The sequence below is a fragment of the Vulpes lagopus genome, chromosome 8 (genome assembly GCF_018345385.1).
Source record: "Vulpes lagopus strain Blue_001 chromosome 8, ASM1834538v1, whole genome shotgun sequence".
Taxonomy (NCBI): domain Eukaryota; kingdom Metazoa; phylum Chordata; class Mammalia; order Carnivora; family Canidae; genus Vulpes; species Vulpes lagopus.
The window spans coordinates 119,650,633-119,659,674 of NC_054831.1; the positions used below are offsets into that span (position 1 = coordinate 119,650,633).

A 9,042-nucleotide genomic window follows, 5' to 3' on the forward strand; every position below is an offset into this window, starting at 1 on the left:
TGCCCCAGGGCACCCCCACACCTCCCAGTTCTGTGCTGCTGTCCCCCGCTTGCGTGTGCTCGCTGCCCACCCCCCAGTTCTCCGCCACTCAGCCCCCCTGACCAGCTGGGCAGGCACGTTCCCGCAGCCTGGAGATGAGCAGCTCACCACGTACAGTCCCGACACCACTTTCAGGCTGAACCCCTGTCGGCAAGTCTGCTATCGGAAGTCCAGACCCAAACCAACCCCCCGTGTGACATTCCGTCTCGGCAGCATCTGTCAAAATTCAAAATGCACATGCCCTGTTGTCTCAGTGATTTCACTTCTGCACGTTGGTCATTCTGAAATACTCCGGGGTGTGTATTCATGTCTGCAAGGATGTCCACATCATTTGTAAAAATCTAGTAGCAAAACTTTGAGATAATCTAATATTCCATCAATCTGTGGATTGATTAATCAATCCAAAATGAGCATGGTGCCTGTGCACTGGCTCAAGAAGCTATCCATCACACATTTTTGAATAAAAAAGCACTTAATGAAAAATATGAATAGCATGCTGCTACTTTACATAAAAATTGTATGTGCACAGCTAACTATCTTGAAGGATGAGCATTCCTACCGGGGACCCATGGGGACATCCTTCATGGATCTGAGACCCTCTGACAACATGAACTATCTAAGGCCATTGGGCACAAAATTACTTTCCCTCTCAGCTGCTCAAGGGTGTCAACCAATATCCCTGCAGAGGTCTCCTTCGCTCATTCCTTCTTGGGGCCTCGGCCCATAGACCTCTGCTGTCCCTGGAATCTATCTTCTCGCCCTCTTCTCCTAATCCTCCTTCTCTCCCTTGGGGATCTCACCAGATTCATCCACCTTTACTGTCAGTATGCCAATGGTCCCCAAATTTACCTCAGAGCCCGCTCTGTCCCTGAATGCCAGGCTGGTGTGCCAACAGCATTCAGCGTCTCCCCTGGGTGGCCAGCAGCACTCACAATTCACATGTCCCAAAATGACATCCCGTTCCCCCTGACCTGTCACCCCCTTGTCTCAGTGCAGGCCATGCCATCCATCCTCCCACAGTTGAGGCCAGAAACCTGGGGTCAGGCTGGACCCCTTGTGTCCTCTTATACCCTGTGTCATATCTGTCCACAAACCTGCTGGGTCTCCCTCAAAAGAATTCAGGGATGTGACGGCTTCTCATCACTTCCACAGCTCCCTCCCGGGTCCCCCATCCCTGTCCCGTCCTGGATTATCACAGTAGCCATTACACGCTTGCTCCACTTCCTCCCGTTTCCTGCAAAACTCCGTTCCTCCCTGAGCATCATGGTGAGCTCATGTGATCCTATTAGGTTTGGCAGATCACGTCCCTCCTCTGCTCAGAAGCTTTCAGTGTTCTCATCGGAGAAAACTCTGGGGTCCCTACAGTGAACTCTAGGGAGATCCCCACCCCACCCCCTCACTGACCCCACTCGCACTCATCTCGTCTCTGCTCCCTCTGGTCCCACCACACAGGCCTTCTTGCTTTTCCTTGAACCTTCCAAGTCTGCTCCTGCCCCTGGTCCTTGCGCTTGCTGTTTCCCTGCCCAGGGTCCCCCTCTGCAGACACCCTCAGGGTTCACGCCTCAGTGTGGCACGGCCAAGCCACCCACAACATACCTGGTTCTTGCCCAAAGTTCCGCAGACTCCCAAGAGTCTTCTTCAAAAGAAAGTCTACATCTCTGCTCAGAGCGAAGAGAAGACAGAGGGCAGCATGGTCCTTTCTAGAACTGATTCTCTTTAGAAACTATATTTGCCCCTTTTGAATATTTTCACTAAAACACGGCAAGTTTCTAATGGTGCCCTACAAGAAAGCGGTGGCTCCATGTCACCAACGGCCCTAAGCTCTGGCCTGAAGGTGTCAGGAGAGGATCCGAACCCAACCCCCCAGAAGGGCCTCCATCCTGCAGGCAGTGGTCCTGCTGTAGGGGAGCCCACCCTACGCAACTGTGAGACGCCGTGCCCTGAGTCAATGTGGGGTGCTGGGCCAGCCAGAAACGTGGCATCCCTGCCTTTTGGGAAGAGGACAGGAGCTGCGTGGCTCTGCACTTCCCACGGAATGGGGACAGAGGAACCCGTGTCTGTGCGTGCATCCCGAAATGTCCTGCTCATGGTGATTTTAAAAAATCAATCAAAGTCATCCCTGAGGCTGAGCTGGAGACGTCGCTGACCCAAGCAGTCTACACATCTGTAGTCGAAGCATACCCCCCGAAGGGGTAAATGAGAGGACATGGAGAGATAACCAGGGGGAAGCTTAGCATCTTACATTTCTGTGCTGTTTGACTCGAGATTTTTCCAGCAAGTGCATATGACTTGTGCTTCGTAGGTGTGTGTTATTTATACGTGTGCGCATATTTGTGTGGACGAGCTGACATGCTTGCACGTGCGTGTCTCAGCCTCGGGATTGAGGGCTATTCACAGGGGAGAGGGATTCCACAGTGTACAAAAGGATTTGCCAGAGGCTCCTTTGCAGTGCTCTGCTCTCCAGGGGCCCCCAGGAAAGGATTCTGACCGGTAAGCACTTGAGCACGTGGTGAGCTTCTCTCTCAAGTTCTATCTAGTTGACCCAGCCTCTCCCCGGTCGCAGCGCGTGCGGGGCACAGGTCCCTGGCTCCTCGGGGCAAGGAGGGTGACGGGGCTGTGCTGGGAAGGACGCGGGGCCAGCAGCTCTCACAGAGGGGGCCCTGAAAGAACTTTCCAGAAGCATCGCCGGCGGTGATCACCAAGACCCTCTGCATTGTCCGTCAGCCCAGCTGGGGGCTCACATTGGGGTGAAGAGGGGTGTCTGGTGGCCCCCGGTGATGGGCAGATCAGAGCAGGTGGGGGGGGGGTACGGCGAAGGAGGGACGGCCACTCCCCGTTACCCCAACGACGGTGTGGGAGCCCCAGGGGGACTCCCTGCGGTGTGCTGGGTGACTGTTTCTGGAACAACGATACAAGGAAGTCAGCAGTAGCTTTTGAAAACACATCTCAATACACACCCAGAAAAGGGAGAGGAGGAGCAAGTGACTTTCCAAGGTCTCGGTTGTCCCAGTGGGGCCTGTTGTCGGCTTGGACGGCAGATCCCCTTCACTCCCCTGATGTATAACCTGCCCGAGTCTCTGATGCTGGGCCATCTGAAAGCTTGGGACAGGATCGTAGTCATGCTGAATTTTTATTTTATTGTTCCTGCCTGAAATGAGAAAACCTTTTCAAACAAGGATAGAGCTCTTTTGAAACGAGAAACCGAGGTCCACGCGTGCATACGCACGTAAGATGTGCCCACTTCCATGGGCTGTTGTGAGGATTACATGGTACAATGCCTGTGACAGGTGCCCAGCGCACGGGGGGGGCAATTGAGGGAGGAGTCTCCATGGCCTCGTCAGGTTCCTGGCTGTGTGGTTGGGGGTGGGGTTGCTGTTGCACATCAAGGGTCAGAGTGGGATTTTGCTGTCTGACCTCCACATCTTGGCTGGCTCACCAGTAAGATCAAAGCTGCATGTTCTTCCCAGACTGAAAGCAGGATGACCTCTTAACACCGTTTTGTTTCTATAATCTTTGCTGTTGTGGCTCTGCTGGGCTGGGGAGCTTTTTGTTTTGTGTGTGTGTGTTTTTTTTAAAGATTTTATTTATTTATTCATGAGAGACACAAAGAGAGAGAGGCAGAGACACAGGCAGAGGAGAAGCAGCCTCCATGCAGGGAGCCTGATGTGGGACTTGATCCCGGGTCTCCAGGATCACGCCCTGGGCTGAAGGCTGCGCTAAACTGCTGAGCCACCCGGGCTGCCCAGGAGCTTTGAGGTTAATAGTACAGGAGGGTGGGGGGATGGTTTAGAGCACCCCATTCCTTTCCCTATGATTCAATACCTTCTTTCATTCATGCATCCAGGAAACGTGATGGAGCCTTCCCCTTATTCTCATTCTACCAGTGAAGAAACTGAGGCTTGCCACCTCTTATATTTGCAGCCTTAATCCCTCTCTGTGCAGGCGGTGGGCTCTCTCCTTGCCTTGAATGTAATGTTAAGAACCCAGGGATTTGCACGGGAAACCGAGGTTCTCTGATTTGGGGCAGTTGGAAACAATTGGCTCACTTGAATGGGTCGACTTTTTTTCTGGATCATTGCAGGCAAATCAATATTTGATTGTGCTCCCCACTGCGGTGCTCATCTCCCTGCCACCCCCCAACTCACCCCAACCCCCCTGCCACCCGCCTTAAGAAGTGGCAGAGCAGATCAGTAATCTTGGAAAAAAAAATCTAGATAAAAGTGCTTCAACTAAACTGGAGGGGAGGAGATGTGCAGGAGGCTCTTGAGGAGTCCATAAATCTGAAGCTGATGAATTACCTGGGCAGGTGCCTCTGCCACCGGCATCCTGGCTCGGGACAGGAGTGGCATTAATTAGTTCTCTGGCGCTGTTGATCTGGAGTGAGCTGCTCCATTTTTCTCATTTATTGCTACTAGATTTCAGGAAAGTGCTAAATCCTCCCTCCACTCCCTTATCTAAATGTTAGGTATATTTGGTGAGGGCTGAGTGTGCCCTGCAGTAAGGAGGACTCAGTCCCTGAACCTCTCGCCGGAAGATTCTCCCTGTGTGTGTGACGGGTGGTAGCAGGACAGCCAGCATTCATAACTGTCATCCCCATCAGTGGTGTCATAAATTTACCTCCTTTTCCCTTCCCCTGCTCTGTGGTGGTAGTGCCCAACTCAAGGCAGTGGGAGTTAGCTGCTGCTAAGAGTGATTCCTGCCTGGACAGAGAACAGGGAAGGAAAGAGGTGGCTGGCCAGCAGGGCCATGTCCCTGTGTCTGGTTTTAAGCTCCTCTTTACTGCGTCTTCTATTGCAGTCAGAGCCCCAACAGGACCCTACCAGGCTCCAATCAGCAAAGCTACAGATGCCTTGGTGTTCTTTCCTAACCAAATTGCCCAAGATCCTTTGGCCCTATAGGCCCCAAGTTACAAGCTAAAATTAGATGGCGTTTCTTCTGGATACAGGCTTTTTTGAGCAACTCAACTTCCCCCAGAAACAGCCAAGCGCCTGGTTCTGAGCACTATTTGAGAACCACGTAATGAGATTCCACATCATAGTGGCTTATGCGAGACAGATTCACATTATTCTCTCTTACACCAGTTCTAGAGTTGGCCCCCTGGGGCCTCATGAGGTAGCTCCACAGTCTTGGGGGACTCAGACATGCAAAGTATGGCCTTTCCCTTTAAGGACACAACCTGGGACTGCACATGGGAACAGTCACACATCATTGGCAGAAATTAGTCCCGTGGTTGAACCACGCTGCAGGGGAAGCTGGAAAATGTGGTTTTTATGCAGTTGAAATTGAGGTACTATAACTAAAGGAAGAAGTGGAGACTATATGGATGTGGGCTGGGACGGCGTGGGTGGGAAATGGCTGGCCGTATCAATGACATGTGCAAGAAGAGTGTTTGGGGTGGGGCTGACTGTGGAGAGGGGAAAAAGGTACTTTCATTCTGTCTTTTCTACCTTTCTAGCCTTCCTGGGGCTTTGTTTCTCCTCCTTTGACCTTTCTTCTCTTCTCTCTCTTTTTAAAAGATTTTATTTATTTATTCATGAGGGGCACAGAGAGAGCCAGAGACATAGGCAGAGGGAGAAGCAACTCCCTGTGGGGGGCCCGGATGTGGGACTTGATCCCAGGACCCCAGGATCATGACCTGAGCCAAAGTCAGACATTCAACCACTGAGCAACCCAGGTGTCCTATCCCTTGACCTTTCTTAACTTTGATGCTGGTATGTGGTTCTTTTCTTATTTTAATTTGGATCTTCTAAAGTATCTCCCAGTATACCCAGAATCATGGAATAGCCCTGGGATTCATTAAACCAAGTGCAACTGCATAGAAGTTTAGAGAATTTAGTTGTTGGAACCTATTCAGTGCCAGACACTTTGCCAAGTGCTGGGGATACAGCCCAGAGTAAAAATAGGTATGTATGGTCCCTTCCCTCTTGGAATATAGGCTACAGCAGGAGAAAATCATACAAATACACATCAAATTACAACTATGATTTCCACTTCTGGCCAAGATGGAGTCATAGGGACTGGATTTACCCTTCTACCAGAAACAATGAAAGAACTAGACAAAAAATATATGAAACAATGATTTTTCAGACATTAGCCATCAAGCAAAGAAGATACGATGATTCCTGAAAGATAGGATTGAAAAGGCAAATCCTATGAATATTTCATGTTTTATATCTAAAAAAGTCTCTTTTGTTCTTGAAAGATATTCTTTTGAGTTTAGAATTTTAGTCTAAGAGGGTTTTTTTCCCCAGTGTTTTAAAACATTTCTCTACTGTTTTCTCACTTGAATTGTTTCTGAGGGGGAAATATGCTGTCATACTTATTTTTGTTCCTCTGTATAATGTATCTTTCTTCTCCTTCTGAATGATTTCAAGGCTTTCTCTTTACCACTGGCTTTTAGCACTTTGATCATGATGCGACCTAGTGTAGTTTTTTCCATATCTTTTGTGCTTGGGATTTGTTGAGCTTCTTGGACCTGTGGGTTTATGTTTTCCATTAAAATTGGAATATTTTTGGCTATTTTTTTCAAAATATTTTTTTCTGCCCTGAAGGAGTGAATCACCAGCAGACTCACACCACAATGTTAAATGTCTTTTGTGTAGGAGAGAAATGATTCTAGATGGATCTCACAAAGGAATGAAGAGTGCTGAAAAGAGAAATGACACAGGCTAACATACTTTCCGTTATTATTTGCATCTTTGCAAAAATTAATTGAACATTTGAAGACCAATGATGACAATGTAGTGTTGGGTTTATAACATATGGAAAACTGGTATGTATGACCACCATAGCATAAAGCCCTAGAGGGGAGAAACAAAAGTATACTATTACAGAATTCTTTTCTTTGGGGGGAGGAGGGGGTAAATTGCATCTTTTTAAAATTGGAAAACAAATATACAACTTGAAATGGATTTGAGGCAATTTGTGCCATAAGCAGATTTTCTTAAACTGGCTAAACAAAGTTTAAAAAAATATGGAATACCACAAATTTGTGTGCTATCTTTGCACAGCAGTGATGCTAATATTGCCTGTATTGTTCCAATTTTAGTGTGTGTGTTGCCAAAGTAAGCACTACTATTACAGAATTCTTACATTAAATGTGCAGTAATATAATATCACCTGAAGATACATGGTAATAAATAAGGATGTATAATATAAACCCAAAGCAACCACTAAAATACCAAGACAAAAAGCTATAGGTCTTTTTTTAAATGATTTTATTTATTTATTCATGAGAGACAGAGAGAGAGAGGCAGAGACACAGGCAGAGGGAGAAGCAGGCTCCTTGCAGGGAACCTGATGTGGGACTTGATCCCAGGACCTTGGGATCACAACCTGAGCTGAAGGCAGATGCTCAACCACTGAGCCACCCAGGTGCCCCCCAAAAGCTATAGGTCTTAAGCCAACAAAAAAAGATTGAATGGAATCAGAAAAATAATCAATTATTCATAAAGAAGGCAGAAAAAGAAGAAAAAGTGAATGAAGAACAGATGTGAAAAACAGAAAGCAAAGAGCAAGCTTATGTGTAAAAAGCTAACCAAATTAATAATCATGTTAAAAGTAAATGGCCTAAACATATACATTTAATGTGCAGATAATCAGATTAGGTTAAAAAGCAAGACTCAACTACATGTTGCTACAAGATGTTGCTTTAAATATTGACACAAATAGGTTAAAAGGATAGAAAATGACATAACATAACAATAATCAAGAAAATGATGGAGTGGTTATATTAATATCAGGAGAAATCTCAGAGCAAAGAACACTACCAGGGATATTTTGTTAATGATAAAGGGGTCAATTTATTGAGAAAAAAAACAAGAGATCCTTAAAATTTTATGCACCAAATGCAGAATTTCAAAATAAAGCAAAAATGGATGGAACTGCAAATAGAGCTAGACAAATCCAGTCATAGTAGAATAATTTCATATTCTCAGAACGATTGATAGAATAAGTGGATTATTATATTTATAAGAATATAAAAGATTTTTATAACACTATTAAACAACTTGATTTGAAGTCAATTGCAGTTTTAATTACTGGCAACAAACTATCAGAAAATCAAAATGAAAAAGTCAATAAGCCTGATAAAAATGTCAGGGATAAATCTGACAAAAGATGTGCAAAGCTTATACCATGAAAACTATAAAACATTTCTAAGAGGAATTTTAAAAATGACTTAAATAGATGGAGAGACATACCATGTTCATGGGTTGGAAGACCCATTGTTGTTAAAGTATCAATTTTCTTTAAACTGACCTATAGATTCAATATAATTCCAATTTAATCCCAAAACCAATTTACAGAAGTTGGCAAATTAATTCTAAATTCATATGAAAATGCTAAGAGTAGCCAAAACAGCTTTAAGAAAGATAAAAGTTGAGGAATGAAAGATAAAAGTTGAAGAACTAACCTAGATCTAGCAGCGATCATTGAGACAGTGTGGTATTACATTGGAAAGACAAATAGATCAATGGGAACAGAATGGGGAACGCAGAAATAGACCAACATGTTAAGGACAATTTACTTTTGACAAAAGCACAAAGGCAATTCAGGGGAGAAAGAATCGTATTTTCAACAAATGGTACTAGAACAATCAGATATCCCTATTTAAAAAAATGAACTTGGAGCTGCATTCTGTATCACAAAAAATGAATGGCTTTGACAAATATTAGCTATTATATCTGGTGGTGCTATTGTGGCTGATGTTGCCTGAAGGTTGTTGGGTGGATGATTCCACTTGTTCTGAGAAGAGTCCAGATGCAGACTGGGGATCTTCAGGAGGAAACACAGGGAACAACAGATTTTAGCTCTGGATAAGGGACACCTGCCTATCCTGCGAGCTGCCCATGCTCCCTCCCACCAACGCCTGCCACCTGACCCCAGGTGTGAGAGCCAAGGCTGGGTGAAGTATGGGTGGAGGCTCCAGCAGGGATTTTTATAGGCTGCTGGGATGAGCCTGGAGCCACTCACCAGCTGTGTGACCTCAATCAATCAAAACTT

The 9,042-nt window shown here is 46.0% G+C and overlaps 1 non-coding gene across 1 annotated transcript; it reads right to left on the reverse strand.

Moving 5' to 3' along the window:
- Positions 1-7,004: 7,004 nt before the first annotated feature.
- On the reverse strand, positions 7,005-7,111 carry LOC121498331. Its single transcript, XR_005989717.1, has one exon. It is a non-coding gene; the product is annotated as a U6 spliceosomal RNA (small nuclear RNA).
- Between the last annotated feature and the right edge of the window lie 1,931 nt (positions 7,112-9,042).